We start from the raw sequence: 14,829 nt of genomic DNA, 5'->3' as shown, positions 1-14,829 counted from the left end.
CGAACACAGAGATGACATCTCTGGAAGCTGATCTGCAGCTACTGAACTCGGCTGATCCTGAACTGCGCCTAAAGCTGATCCTACTGCACCGACAGGCAGAGGAGGGGAGAGCTGAACGGCAACACCAGCTGGAGCTGGCTAAACTTCAGCAGCAGAACCGGTCTGCTGGACCCGCAGAATGTGAAGGTGAGCGAGTCCACAGAATCCCCCTGGATAAGTTCCCCGCTATGGACAAGGACTCTGACATAGACACTTTCCTACAGGGGTTTGAAAGGACTTGTCGGCAGTATGGGGTGCCCCGTGAGCAGTGGGGAAGATACCTCACACCAGGGCTGAGAGGCAAGGCCCTGGAAGCGTTTGTGAGTCTCCCCCAGGAGGAAGAAACAGACTTTGAGGCAATTAAGAAAGCCATCATTGCACTACCACCTCACGCCAGAGGTATATCGCAAACGTTTCAGGACAGTGCAGCGAGGTCCTAATGACAGTTACCTGGATCATGCGTGCAACCTGCGCACTGCCTTCCAGCAGTGGGTAAAAGGACTGGCTGTTGAAACCTTTGATGCCCTGCAGGAACTGATAGTAAAAGACCAGTTCCTCCACACTTGTCCTGTTGAGGTCCGGCAGTTTGTACGGGACCGAGAGCCGAAGACCGTGGATGAGGCCGCGAAAGTTGCTGATGCCTACACGTCCAATCGAGCATCTGATTTTCGGAGGACTATGGCGCCCAGCTGGAAGGGAGAAAAGACTGCGAGACCTTCTCCTCTGAGCACCCAGCGAAGCCAAGTCCCACAGCCGCCTGGAGGTAGAACAGCCACTGTTGACACTCGGAGATGATTTGCCTGTAACAAACCAGGTCACATCAGTGCTACGTGCCCAGAAAAGAAGAAGGAAGCCCCAAACTCTTGCGGGGCTCGAAATGCGTTGTGTGCCACCAGGAATGCAGGTAGCTATGCAGAGAATCTGCAACCTGTCACGGTTGGGGATACAGTTACCACCGGTCTGAGAGACACTGGAGCAGAGGTGACTCTAGTGCACCCCCAGCTTGTGAACCCAGAGGAGTACATTCCTGGCAAGACTATGGCTGTCAAAGGAGTTGGGGGTGTCACCCCCGCCATACCCACCGCCTTGGTTCACCTGGATTGGGGGGCCGGCAGCGGAATGAAAGAAGTGGGAGTAACGGATGCCATCCCCATGAACGTTTTGATGGGTACTGACCTGGGACGGTTAGTGGCCTGGTATGAGCCTACTCCAAACCCCGTGGAGCCTGCATCCCCAGCAGAAGTTCAGGACTCTTGCAAGGTACTGTGTGATAATGCTGTGCAAGTGGGGAGTGCTGGCGAGGGCCCAGGGGATACGGACTGTGTACTAGGAGCCAGCCCTAGTGAGTCTCCAGTGCCCAGGCCTGGAGGGGGACACGTTGTTACCATGCATGCAGATAATGTTGATGTAATATGTGATGTGTCGCATAATGACACGTGTACAGTGAACGCTCCGTCAGCTGCAGTGGTGACCCGCAGTGCTCACCGGGCTGCAGCAGACGAATTGTCCACTGAAGGGGCTGATGTCACTGGGTCGGGCTCTTCCACTTCAGAGCCTGGCTCTGAGGACCCAGAGGCCTCTCAGTTTGCCACCTCCCTGGTGCCTGTGGCCGACAGCACTGAGTTCTCCGAGGCTGTACGGCTTGATAGCAGCCTGGAAGAGCTCAGGGGTCTGGCGGACAGGGCACCGGTGGAGGGCGACAAAGTGAGGGTGTACTGGGAGCAAGGCAGACTGTACAGAGAGGTTATTCCCTCTGAGCCGTCTGAAGTGGAGGAGGCAGACCGGCAGTTGATTGTTCCCCACAGGTACAGGGAGCAGCTATTAAGAATAGCACATGAGGTGCCCCTGGCTGGTCACTTGGGGATCCGCAAGACCAAATCCCGTCTTGCCCACAATTTTTATTGGCCCCACATGGGGACAGATATTGCCGATTTTTGCCGGTCTTGTGTCGCATGTCAGCGGGTCAGCAAAGCAGGTGACACAGACAAAGCCCCGCTGAGGCCCTTGCCCATCATAGCGGAGCCCTTCCAAAGGGTTGCGGTGGACATCATTGGGCCTCTAGCAATACCCAGCAGCACAGGGAAACGTTTCATTCTCACGGTGGTAGATTATGCCACTCACTACCCTGAAGCTGTAGCCCTGAGCTCCATATGGGCAGACAAGGTTGCGGACGCATTGGTGCGCATTTTCTCACGAGTCGGTTTTCCCCGCAAAATGCTCACCGATCACGGCCCGCAATTCATGTCGCGCCTAATGGAATGCCTCTGTAAGCAAATGCAGGTAGAACACATCATGGCCAGCCCTTACCACCCCCAGACAAATGGGTTATGTGAGCGGTTCAATGGTACTCTGAAACAGATGCTAAGGGTGTTTGTTGAATCGCAAGGGAGAGACTGGGAGCGATACCTGCCCCACTTACTGTTTGCTTATCGTGAGGTGCCCCAGGCATCCACCGGGTTCTCGCCCTTTGAGCTCTTATATGGGAGGAGGGTACGCGGACCACTTGATCTCATTCGAGAGGTCTGGGAGGGGCAGGATATGGGTCCCGGGGTCTCCATAGTGGAATACGTTCTAAAGTTCCCGGGAAAAGATGGACACCCTGGTGGGGTTAGTGCGTGAGAATCTTACTCAAGCCCAGGCCACCCAGAAGCAGTGGTATGACCACGGGGCAAGGGAGAGAGTTTATGAGGTAGGTCGCAAGGTATGGGTCCTAAACCCGATGCGACAGAATAAGCTGCAGGCCGCTTGGGATGGGCCCTATACCATACATAGGAAGATTAGTGATGTGACCTATGTGGTCGCGCTGGATGACCGAGGTAAGCAGCTGAAAACGTACCATGTCAGTATGTTAAAGGAACATCATGATAGAACCGCTTGCGCTCTCCCTGTCTGCAGTTTGCTACCAGACGGTGAAGCAGAGGCCCTGGTTGACATCCTGGCCTCCACCCAGGAAACCGACTCTGTTACCGAGGTGCAGATCAATCCGGAGTTGCCAGCAGAGCAGCAGGCTGGGCTATCTGATGTGCTGACCCTTTACCGTAGTACCTTTACAGCCCGCCCTGGTCTGACCAGCCTGGCTGTACACCATGTTGACACCAGAAATAACAAGCCGGTTAGACAGTCAGCCTATAGAGTCTCCCCTGAGGTTCAGGCCCACATCAGCAAGGAGACTGAGGAAATGCTGTCACTAGGGGTAATCCAACGGTCGCACAGCGCATGGGCATCACCTGTAGTGCTAGTACCCAAACGGGACCAGACCACTCGGTTCTGTGTAGATTATCGAAAACTAAATTTGATAACTGCATCAGATGCTTACCCAATGCCGAGGGTCGACGAATTGTTAGATAAGCTAGCTGGCGCGCAATATCTAACAATCGTGGATTTGAGTCGTGGATACAGGTTCTGGGACGCATTACTGCTGCAGGACTAACAGTCAAGCCTAGCAAGTGTCAGATCGGCATGAAACAGGTACAGTACCTGGGACATGTGGTGGTGGGGGGGGGGAGAGCTTCGTCCAGATACTGGGAAGGTAGATGCCATTGTGTCCTGCCCCACCCCCCAAATGTAGAAGCAGATTCAGTCCTTCTTAGGGACTGCTGGGTACTATAGAAAGTTTGTCCCCAACTACAGTGCCCTCGCCAAGCCATTGACAGACCTCACAAAAAAGAAGCTGCCCAAGCAGATTCTCTGGACACCTGAATGTGAACAGTCATTCACAGCTCTGAAGAGGGCCCTAGCCAGCCCTCCCGTGTTGCAAGCGCCAGACTTCAGCCGACGGTTTGTGGTCCAGACGGACGCCTCAGCCTTTGGCCTAGGTGCTGTGTTAAGCCAGGTAAACCAAACTGGGGAAGAACATCCGATTCTGTACTTAAGTCGGAAGCTGCTACCCCGGGAGGTAGCTTACGCCACCATAGAGAAGGAGTGCTTGGCAATTGTATGGGCCCTACAAAAGCTGCAGCACTATCTCTACGGTCCCGTATTCACAGTCGTAACCGACCACAACCCTCTTAGTTGGTTACATCGGGTTTCTGGTGACAATGGCAAATTGCAGAGCAGTGTTTTGAATGGCAAATTGCTGAGATGGAGCTTAGTTCTCCAACAATATAGCTTCACTATTCAACATAGGAAGGGGAGCAATCATGGGAATGCTGATGGGCTGTCCCGTCAAGCAGAACCAACAATGTAGGCGCTGGCAGGATAATCTGGGAAGATCATCTGCCTTGCCCCATTCTAAAGAGGGAAGGTGTGGTGATATATTGAGGTGCTGATGATATTAGGGAATACAGGAACATATTTCTGTCATTTTTCTGTCTGCTATATCTCACATGTGTATTCTGCTTTGAAGCGATGGTCATCTGGCTGTACTACATTTGCATCTAAAGGGACTTCAGTGAATAGAGCTGGGGTGTTAGCCTCCAGCAAAGACATTGGTTAATTAGACAATGGCAGAAGTGAAGGGTTTTGTTCTACCTAACTGGAGTGGAAGCTTGGAAGTCATTGACAACTGAAACATTTACCACTTCTGTTGATGAAGGCTGTTAAAGCATTGTCAAGAACTCTAGACTAGCCAGGAAGAGCCTCCTGTGTGTTAAACACTATTTCGTTGTGAGGAAATTAAATTATTGGTGGAGGTGCAAACTATATCCTTATGTATTTTGTATTGGTCTTTGTGGCAGTGGTGTGACGGGGTGTGGAGGACTTCGGGGGGGCCGAGTGCTTTTGCAACCCACTGTATATAGGTCAAAATGGGCAGAATTTGCATCACTCTGAAACCCGGAAATAATATAATGCTCTGCATAGGAACTGCTGGCGAGCAGATGGAGAACATATACTGAGTACCAGTGTTTCATCCATGAAGCAGAAATGAAGTCAATCCACTTTTTAACAGCGCATTTGTATGCCAATCACATGTTCAATATAATTCAAGACTGGATGACAAGCTCCATAAATATCATGAACAAGATAACACATCATAATATGGGACAGTCAGATATGCTACAGAATTCAGAAATAAAATATATGTAAATTAAATAACCCTTATCAGTAATAAGGATAGAGATACAAAACATATCAGACTGTTACAGCATGTAATGCCATACAAAAAAAAAAAAGATGTAAATAGCCTTAAAAAATGATTGCTACATGCCTCTATTAAGCAGTGGGTCTAGTATATATTTGAAAGAACACAATTTAGATGAGAAAAAAATGATAAATACATGTGATCACCTTTTTCTCTTTGAGCATCAGTCTTGCCTGGAGTATAAATCTGTGCACAAAACCTGCCCTACCTACATCTCCGAGCTTGTTCACAGGTATACACCAGGTCGCCCCCTCCGATCCTCCAACGACCTTCGCCTCACCACCCCACGCATTTCACACTCCCATGCCCGCCTGCAGGATTTCTCAAGAGCTGCCCCCACCCTCTGGAACGCCCTTCCACCACCCATCAGACTTGCTCCCTCTTTCAACTCATTCAAGCAAGCCCTAAAAACCCACCTCTTTATGATGGCCTGCCCACCTCCTACCACGCAGCAACTCTCTACTGAATATTTAACAGCCCCACCTAGTGTTTCCACCCCACCCTTTAGATTGTAAGCCTCTGGCAGGGTCCTCCATTCCCTAGTGTAATCTACAGGATCATGTACTCCTGTCCTATGGCAGCCTGTACTTGTATTACTGGGCCTACCTAACCAGCCCATATCGCATGATCATGTATTTTGTACAATTGGCATGTATAACTTTGCTCTATGTTGTATAACCTTGTTATGTCTGTCATCCTTGTATCATTGTATATATTTATTGTCCAGCGCTGCGTAATATGTTGGCGCTTTATAAATTCAATAAATAATAATAATCTTTGATCAGCTAGGAAATACGGTCAGCAATGGAGTTGAAAAGTCTTACTTCACAATCTTTTGATGTATAGACTTTTACCTGGAGAACTTGGATTAAGGAAGTCTTTTGTTGTGTGTGTGCTATAGTACATTTTTCACGTGTGGATGTTAGATCTCTGGAAATCCAATTATGACTGAGGATGTAATTAAATCTAGTTCCCCCCCATCCACACAGGCTTACAGCCTCGAGGCGAATATTTCATTATAAAAACCAGGGGACAGATACCTCAAATCAGTCCCCTCCTGACGGTAGCTGCAGCTGGACTCCTGGCCCAAGCTAGTGGACTCCTGGTCTAACCAGAATTGTGTCCGTCCACAAAAGTCCAAGGTTCTTCTATCTGGATCCCTGTATTTTGGTAAGAAAATCGCTTTGTGTGTATCTTTGTAGACTCTTAATTTTGTAACTTTTTATTTTGTTTTTATAATCTTTTGTATATATTCTGTTCTGCATTGTTCCACTTTTTTCCCTGGAATATTAAATTATTATTTAATAAGCTTGACTTCTGCTGTACTAAACTAACACTCATAGCCTAGAAGAGATTTAAGTGCAACTGTGTATAAATCCATGCCTAATTGTATGCTTGAGCAACACTACCATATGAAATTGTAATTGCATTGTGTGTGGTGGCATTTGCCATACGTTGGCCTAAAGCGTGCAGCTGACCCAACGTACGAAAACGCCAGTGCGAGTAGCTAACAGTATCGTTCGGAACGACTGTTAGTGGTTTTGCTTCACTACCGTGTAAGATTGCAACTGTGTGTGTGTGGGTGCGTGGCGTTCCCGTATTCGGCCTAAGCGCAAAGCTGACCCGAATACAAAAACGCGGATTGCGCGCTGAGGACTCGTCAGGAGAGTGGAAGTGTCTAGCGAACCGCTAGTGGTGGCAGTGAGAGGTGTTCTGAGGGGTCCCAGCCTTGTTCTAGCGAATAAGGCTGCTCCCCGCTTGATCTGGTCAAACCCGCAGTCGGGAACCGTATACGCAGGCGTGCCGCGGGCCAGTTCCTGACAGGCGCATCCTCACAAGTTTGTCTCAGGCAGCAAAACGTTTTAAACCGGCAACTGCATGTAAATCACTTATAAATCTCATCTAAACATATGTGTTATGGCCAGATCCTTTAGTTGGACATTTTGGGATCTGGCCGGCCAATACGCAAAGTGGCTGGGCTACTTCGGCCAGCCTGAGGAGCAGTGGAGGAAATATATAGGGCAGCCTGTGCCTGTAATCTCTCCCTCCCTGCTGTGTATTGGTTCTCTGACTTTTATTGCATTCAGTGTTACGGCACCAAATACCAGCGACACAGGCTGCAAGAAAAGCCCACAGAGACACACACAGCAGGGAGGGAGAGAGCACTTCAGCGCATTGGAAGGGCTGCACCTGTATATTTCCTTCCTGCAGAAAGCAGTGGGAGGAGGATGCAGTGGGCAGGGAGAGGAGCTTTACCAAGTCTGCAACCTGGCAGTGCAGGGATTGACATAGCCCCGCTGAAATTTGTACCGTTTTTGACGAACAGGGGATGCGTTTTGCACATTGTATGCAGTAGCCCGGCCACTTTGCATTTTGGCCAGCCAGACTTCGGGTTTTGGCTGTAACATATATAATAAAAAAATCTTAAAGGGGTTCTGTTCAGCTTTTTAAAAACAAAAACTGCCACTTAACTGGGGCTTTTATCGGGCCCCTGCAGCCAGAATGTCCTGCGCCATCCTCTTCCAATGCGCCATTCCCCACTGACGGCACCGGTGTAATTATTCGTGAACAGAACCCCTTTAACACTGCAATCACAATAGGTGACCCTTCCTCCAACCTCCTTCCAGGGATATTCTCGCCTGGCTGCCAATTCATCTTAAATAAGATGAGGGAGGCACTCTTGCTTGGCAATATACCGTATCTTATATTGTACAGAACAGTACACAAACATTTTCGAGCTCCTCGCTCTTCCTCAGGTGTACATCTGAAGAAGAGCGAGGAGCTTGAAAACATTTGTGTACTGTTGTGTACAATATAAGCAAATAAGCCAAGCAAGAGTGCCTCCCTCATCTCATTTGAATAAATCTTAACACTGAGCTATTACTAGTTCAACAATTCCCTGTAACAAAATTTTGTTTAGGATCTAAACATCAGTCTGAAGAAAGGAGACTAGGCAATAGGCCTCACATATTATAGGATCTTTACATGGTTTTAGGATTTCAGCGATCAGGGTCTTGAACAAAGTCTGAGGGGGGAGTATTGGTCTCAGATGCAGTATTAATAATAAGTTGCAGGCATTGAGCCAGTACTGCAATATATTGTTTATGCAGTTTAACTGAAATGCCAGGAGACTTGCATGAGAGAAATTAAGCAATTGTCTCTTCTACCTCTTCACTTGTATTGGACGAGCTTAGCTGAGTTGCATTGATTGTGGACAATTATTGAAGGTCAAGCCAGTCAAGTATGCCTGCGTCTCCTGCTATGTCTTATAAGTTTGCTTTGTATAGAGAGTTTTGTCAAATATTTGGAACCTTTCCAAGACGTGATGCAGTCCAGGGAGAAGAACCACATGCTCTGCTTTAATCTCCATAAATATTTGGGGGTCTAAAAGCTTGTGTGACAATTTAGTAAGCAGAGAGACACCATTATTTATAATATCGATCCAGTAATTGAATTATAATATTCTATTTTGCTTATTAGTAATTAATGACTCTCGTAATCTCTCTAAACATCCTGTGTTTACAAATTAGCTGCTCTGCCATAGCAGAGGAGATTCCTGAGCTGACATAGCTGAGAGATCAAATTAGTCACAGCACTGCATCCACGTTGTGGATGTAGCGACCTTTTATTATATTAGATAACTGTAGGGTGTGACCTGTCAGCAAGGAAAATAGGACAGCCTGATCCCGTGCCTGCAATTTTGGCCCTCCTGATGAGTAACTGCACATTGCACTGTTCCTAAGCCATGATTCAATGCAGGGTTTTGGCTCTGGTAGCAGGACTAGGCCTAAAACCTTTTACTACCTCCATACCTCCTTATAGCAACCCTGGAACCTCTAGTAGCCTCCTGAATGACCTAAGAGAGATCCCTAAAAGAAGGTGCATTGTATACTCTGCTGACTGCTGATAAAACAGTAAATTACGGTACCACCCCTTTATTATGTCTTAACAAGGATCATATATAGTATATTTCCAGGCCTGTTAATCCCTATAAGACTCTTGGTAACAATTACTGTACAGCCCTCGTAGGACATTGCAAATGTACCCCAATTCTACTTAATGTACCCAGTGCCCCACAGCATTCACTGCAGCTTGCCATCTTGATGGAACTGTATCAGAAAAAGAAGAGACCGCTTCTATGGTACAATAAAAAAAGAAATGCACGTACAAGATTGCAAAAATTTGCAAGCGTATCTCACATGCCCAATGTTCCACTCCTCAGACGTCGACCGTGGCCTTCGGGGGGACAGCAACAAAAGTACATGGTAGATCTGGAATCTAGGCAAGCTCTGTGTGCTGGGTGATAATGACGACTAGTTTCGACACACTAGTGTGTCTTTGTCAAGTCATAATTAGTCTTGCTTGTAACACAGAGCGCGCATATACAGTGCTGCCCATAATTATTCATACCCCTAGCAAATATTGACTCATTCAACCAGCAAGTAATTTTTTGATGGGAAATAGCATAGGTGTTTCCCAAAAGATAATAAGACTATGTACAAGATGCATTATTGTGAGAAAAAAAAAACATTTCTCAGCTTTTATTTACATTTGAGCAAAAAAGTGTCCAGTCCAAAATTATTCATACCCTTCTCAATAATCGATAGAAAAGCCTTTATTGGCTATTACAGAAACTTAAACGTTTCCTATAATTGCAGACCAGCTTTTTGCATGTCTCCACAGGTATTTTCGCCCATTCATCTTTAGCAGTGAGCTTCCAATCTATCAGGTTGGAGGGTCTTCTTGCTATCACGGATCTTTAGCTCCCTCCACAGATCCTCAATTTGGATTCAAGTCAGAACTCTGGCTGGGCACCTCCAAAACGTTATTGTTGTTGTCTGCTAACCATGTCTTCACCACTTTTGCTGTTTTGGCTCATTGTCATGCTGAAATGTCCACTGATGGCCAAGGCCAAGTTTCTCTGCAGATGTTGTCATTGAGAATCCTCATGTATTGCCCTTTTCTCATGGTGCCGTTTACTGTGATTAGGTTCCCTGGTCCATTGGCTGAAAAACACCCCCAAAGCATTAGGCTCCCACCACCATGTTTGAAAGTGGGGATGGTCTTCTTTGGGTTGAAGGCTTCTCCTTTTTTACGCCAAATGAAGGAAACATCATTGTGACCAAACAATTTTTGTTTTATCTACCATTTTTTGCTGTGTATGATTTGGTGAATGCAGTGGTATAGCGGCATTCTGCTGGAGTTGCCCCCATAATGTCAGGCTGCAGTCCACAAGGTTGGGGGTCCATGACCCTTCGGGCAACCTCAGATAAGTCTGCTCTCAGGCTTTTTATAATATTGGGTATGTGTGCAATTGTGGAAAGGCTCATTGTATGTGTAGGATGTGATTGCATCCATCGTTAGCATAGAGACCCCTCGATGAGATTGGTCTTGCAGATGGCTGAGGGGCTTACCACATGGCTGTAGGTGGATACGTGGAACCAACAATTTTTGTTTTTTGAGGTGCTCTGTGAATCCACTGGCTGTCAGTTTCAGCTGAGGTCTCTTTATACAGTATTTTGTTATGCTGTCATTTAAAGTAACTGAATTATTATATCCAATAGTCTGAAATTGTTATTAATTTTGAATTGAACCTAAACCTCTAGGACATGGAAGTACACTTATCTAGAAGAGTAGCATATCAGTTTGCCCTCCATAGGCAAACCTAGAAATTCAGTAGCACTCTCTACCAGCCAGGAAGAGGCAGGGTTAAGGAAGGGGTAGCCATCATTCATCCCCTCATATCCCTGTAGGCGCACATAAGATGTCAATGAGATGCAAATAATTTCTACTTGCTCGTCGCAACCCCAATGCAAATTATACACAGCTTAAAGTCTGTACACATGCTAGATACGAGGTGGCCAATAATGACCACCAGTTGTAGAGGATGTAGCACGTGTACAGCAGCCCCCTATGTCCGCTCATCCAGACATCTGCTTGGCCCAGAGCTTTGTTCTCACTGCTCGCCGTGTCTGGTGCGTGACATAAGTGCGCCAATCCATCACTCCTCTGCCCCCTCCATCCCCCTTGTGGAAGAACCATGTTGACCCAGCAATGTTGCCTGAGGGATCATGTCCAGATTAAGCGTGTGTACGGGCCTTTAGAATAGGGCCAAGCAAAGTAGTCAGGAAATGCTTTTGATAAGCATTAACCCATATTCCAAGGGGCTCTAAATTTGTAAGCAGTTCGCATGGAAGTTGGAAATATTTGTATCTGACTGACTGATCTCTTTTGGTTGGGGCCACCTACAAAAAAATGATAAGGCACCTTTATGCCCTCCCACACACACTAGTTTTAGGTATTCAGAGGTGCCCCCCAGAACTAGGCAACCCCCAGTATTTGTAGCCAAAGGTGGGGTACTAGTATTTGGTAGCTCCCCAGTATGGACAGTCAAAGGGGCTTCCAGTAAAAAATAGTCCCCCAGTATAGGTATCTACAGGGGACACCAGTATTAGTTAGCCCCACAGTTTGGGTAGTCAGTGTGTCTTCCAGTAATAGTCCCCTAGTATAGGTCGCAGAGGGGCCCCCAGTAATAGGTAGCCTCCAGTGTATATAACCTCTCCCCTTTGCTCTGCTTGCATTACTCTTCAACTCGGGGTTCACTAAAAGGACCCCATTATTGCTTCTGGCCATTACCACTGCCCCCCCCTTGGCTATGGGCCCCGTAGCAGCCACTATGAGTGCTATGGTGATCCCTAAGCCATTAAATGCTGCACACATATCTTTGATTTCATATTATAAAAATTCCCTTTCCATTCTAAAAGTGCAAACTAGCTATTAACTTCTAGGACTGTAAGCACAAACTGTGCTTATTCCTAACTTGAAATCTGTGTTTTATTACATTCAGCCCCTGTATTTCCTTTTCTTGTATAAGTAATCACCTGCACAAAGCAGGAGGCTGCGTTACTTTTCCCCCCACTTGCCCTAAAACAACAATTAAGTGTCTGACAGCAGCATAGACACTTTCAACTTGACAAACAACATCTGGACCAGTGGTGAGCAATAGGGGGTGCAGAGGTAGCGACCGCATCGGGGCCCATGGGATAGAGGGGCCCCGAGGGGCCCACCCCTCAAACACAGTTTTAGACCTTTATTGGTCCTGTGCTGATAATATTCACTTCTATAGTTGATTAGAATAGCAGTGATCATTAACACAGTTTCCGAAACCCTTCTTGCACCTCTGACACTATGGTTGTCTTTGATTAGTTTTGGTGCGCCGTATCAATTGTTATAAATAAAGTGCTGGGGGGGGGGGCAAGGCTAAACTTGCACCAGGGCCCACAGCTTCTTAGCTACGCCACTGATCTGGACCTTAGTGGAAAGGGTTTGCTATTTAAGTGTGTTGAAAATGAAAATAAACAGTTCGTAATACCTTTTTGGCATTAATTCTAAGAATGCTTAAATATGGAGTTCCACTTTAAAAAGATGAGTACCGAGAGTGGCAACAACCTCAGGGAAACCTTCAGTTTGGAACAAGCCAGGTAGCGAGTGTGTGTCACTATCTTTTTGCTAGAGTTCTTGGGGGAACTGGTAAGGGTACTTATTAATAGCGCATAGGTGCACTTATATTTACGTGGTGTGTACAGAGGATGAAGTAAATGACACAACATGAAGTTCTTTAGACGGAGTTATCAGCGCTAGTCTAATGGTGCGGCCAGAAACACGTCTAATCCTCTGCCGTGCCTGCAGTGCTACATAGTACTGTATATTTTCATACATGCTCCCTTGTCCCCTGTAAGCTTTCCGCGTTTCTATAGTAACGTCACTGCTAGACGTGGATCCCGGACGTTCTCCGTCCAGCGTCACTTCCTGAAGCAGGTGACAGCCATCTTTGCGGTGAGCTGCTGGGAGGAAGAATCCTATTTGCACAAGCCGAACATCTCCGGCATCCGAGCATCACGAGACCCGGAGTGGTCACCGCGTCCTCCGCTGAGGTCAGACTGTCTGATGTTGCCGATATTTGCTTCAGCAATGAGGCTGGAGTGGGTTGGGGCGGGAGAGACCGGAGGCGGAAGTGGGCAAGCAGCTGATGAGCTGAGGAGGGGGGAGTCAGTAGCACTTACCTTGTCAGAGCTTCCGGGGGTCGCCGCGCAACAGGGATCAGGGTAATGACAGGGGGGCGTACCAGCAGATATCAGCAGTGACCTGTGTATTGACATTGACAGTAGCTGGCTGCTATCATGTCCAGTGGTTTTCCCATTCATTCAGGGTGTCTTCATGATAGTGCTGTTCATCTGTTGCTTGCCATTAGTGATCTGCCATTGTGAAGGTTGTGGGGCTATTTTACATATATTAAATTATATACCATGCGATTTGTATAAATAAAAGAAATACAGCAATTAACTTTTAGAAGTTTTCTCATGTTGGTAATATATAAATGTCTGTGAATGGAGGAAACAACATATTGTCATGATTAATGTACTGACTGTAATCTAAATTTGAATATGCTAGTCTATTTTATGTTACAAAACCTATTAACAGTGGCTGAACTGGAAATTTGCAAAAGGCTAATGAGTTAAAATGTTATCTGGATCCCCAGTTGTCAGCTTCATTTGCTCTGTAATGAGCGCAAACTTCCATGGGCTCCACTGGAACATTGCATGGTGCTCATAACATTTGAAAGGATAATAATTGACCCCTGATAACCGATTAAACGTTATTTTCTGAATCTGACGTGCTCTAGTCAGAGAGCCAGTTCGGCACTGTTTTCTGCAGTGCAAAAAGACAGAAGCCACACTTGTCTCTAATAACCTTATTATGAAAGGTGACGATGTAAAGATTGTGACTACTTGATTCATTATTCAGGATGTTGGATAATTATTACTGGTACTTATTACAGATCTTAGTCCTGTGCAAAGTTCCAGATCAGCACCCCCTAAATGCTCATACACACTGAAAATTTTCGTTTTTAATACTTTACAAGCCTGTGTTCCTATGTGATTATCTGTGCAATCTGCATGTGTTGAAAGCCTGCTGTTCCCACCTATCTCCTCTACTTCATGTGTAGGAGACCATTGTATAGGAGAAGTCTGGACAACTTTCTGTCCAATAGAATTGCACTGTGGACATAATGTTGACAAGCTACAAGATGCAGCCAGCTTGTTTCAGTCATTGCAAAAAGTACATAATGCAGCGCATGTATAGAGTATACGTAATTATTGTTGATTCTGTTGTTCTGTCTCTCTTATAAGAAGAAAAAAAAAAAGGAGCCCACTGTGAAAGTGCAACTTACATTCCTTAAAGCACACCTGAACTGTGAGGATATGAAGGCTGACTTATTTATTTCCTTTTAAATAATGCAGATTGCCTGGCTGTCTTGCTCATCCTCTGTCTCTTATAACCTTAGCCATAGACCCTGAACAAGCATTCCGATCAGATGTTTCTGACTGAAGTCTGAGTGGATTAACTTAGCTACAGTACATGCTTGTTTCAGTTGTGTGATTCTGACTCTACTGATGCCTGAAAGATTAGCAGGATGCCAGGCTTGCATTGTTTTAAAGGCAATAAATATGGAAGCCTCCATATCCCTCTCCATTCAGATGTACTTTAAAGAAAAAAAATTAGGTGGTTGCATTATAACGCAGCTGGAAACATAAAGTTGTTTATTTGTTTTATAGGTGGTGGGAACCTAAAGTGAGAAATGTACTTCAGGCTCGATACTGATAGATAGTAAAGAGCATTCCTATTTCTCCATATAGCCTGTCATTTCT

The 14,829-nt window shown here is 46.3% G+C and overlaps 1 protein-coding gene across 4 annotated transcripts in view; it reads left to right on the top strand.

The window, feature by feature from the left end:
* Window positions 1–8,279: 8,279 nt before the first annotated feature.
* AP1B1 (adaptor related protein complex 1 subunit beta 1) overlaps window positions 8,280–14,829 on the top strand; it is a 52,276-nt gene continuing 45,726 nt past the window's right edge. For 2 of the 4 annotated variants that reach the window (XM_068240240.1, XM_068240206.1), the window contains exon 1: window positions 12,923–13,053. The gene's annotated coding sequence lies outside the window, so the exon portion shown is untranslated. Of the gene's footprint in view, window positions 8,361–12,922; window positions 13,054–13,174; window positions 13,225–14,829 lie in introns of those variants that run through there. The other 2 variants (XM_068240223.1, XM_068240214.1) reach the window with 2 other exon arrangements.

Source organism: Hyperolius riggenbachi, chromosome 1 (assembly GCF_040937935.1).
Source record: "Hyperolius riggenbachi isolate aHypRig1 chromosome 1, aHypRig1.pri, whole genome shotgun sequence".
In the NCBI taxonomy this organism is placed as follows: domain Eukaryota; kingdom Metazoa; phylum Chordata; class Amphibia; order Anura; family Hyperoliidae; genus Hyperolius; species Hyperolius riggenbachi.
This window is presented reverse-complemented; position numbering and strand designations above follow the sequence as displayed.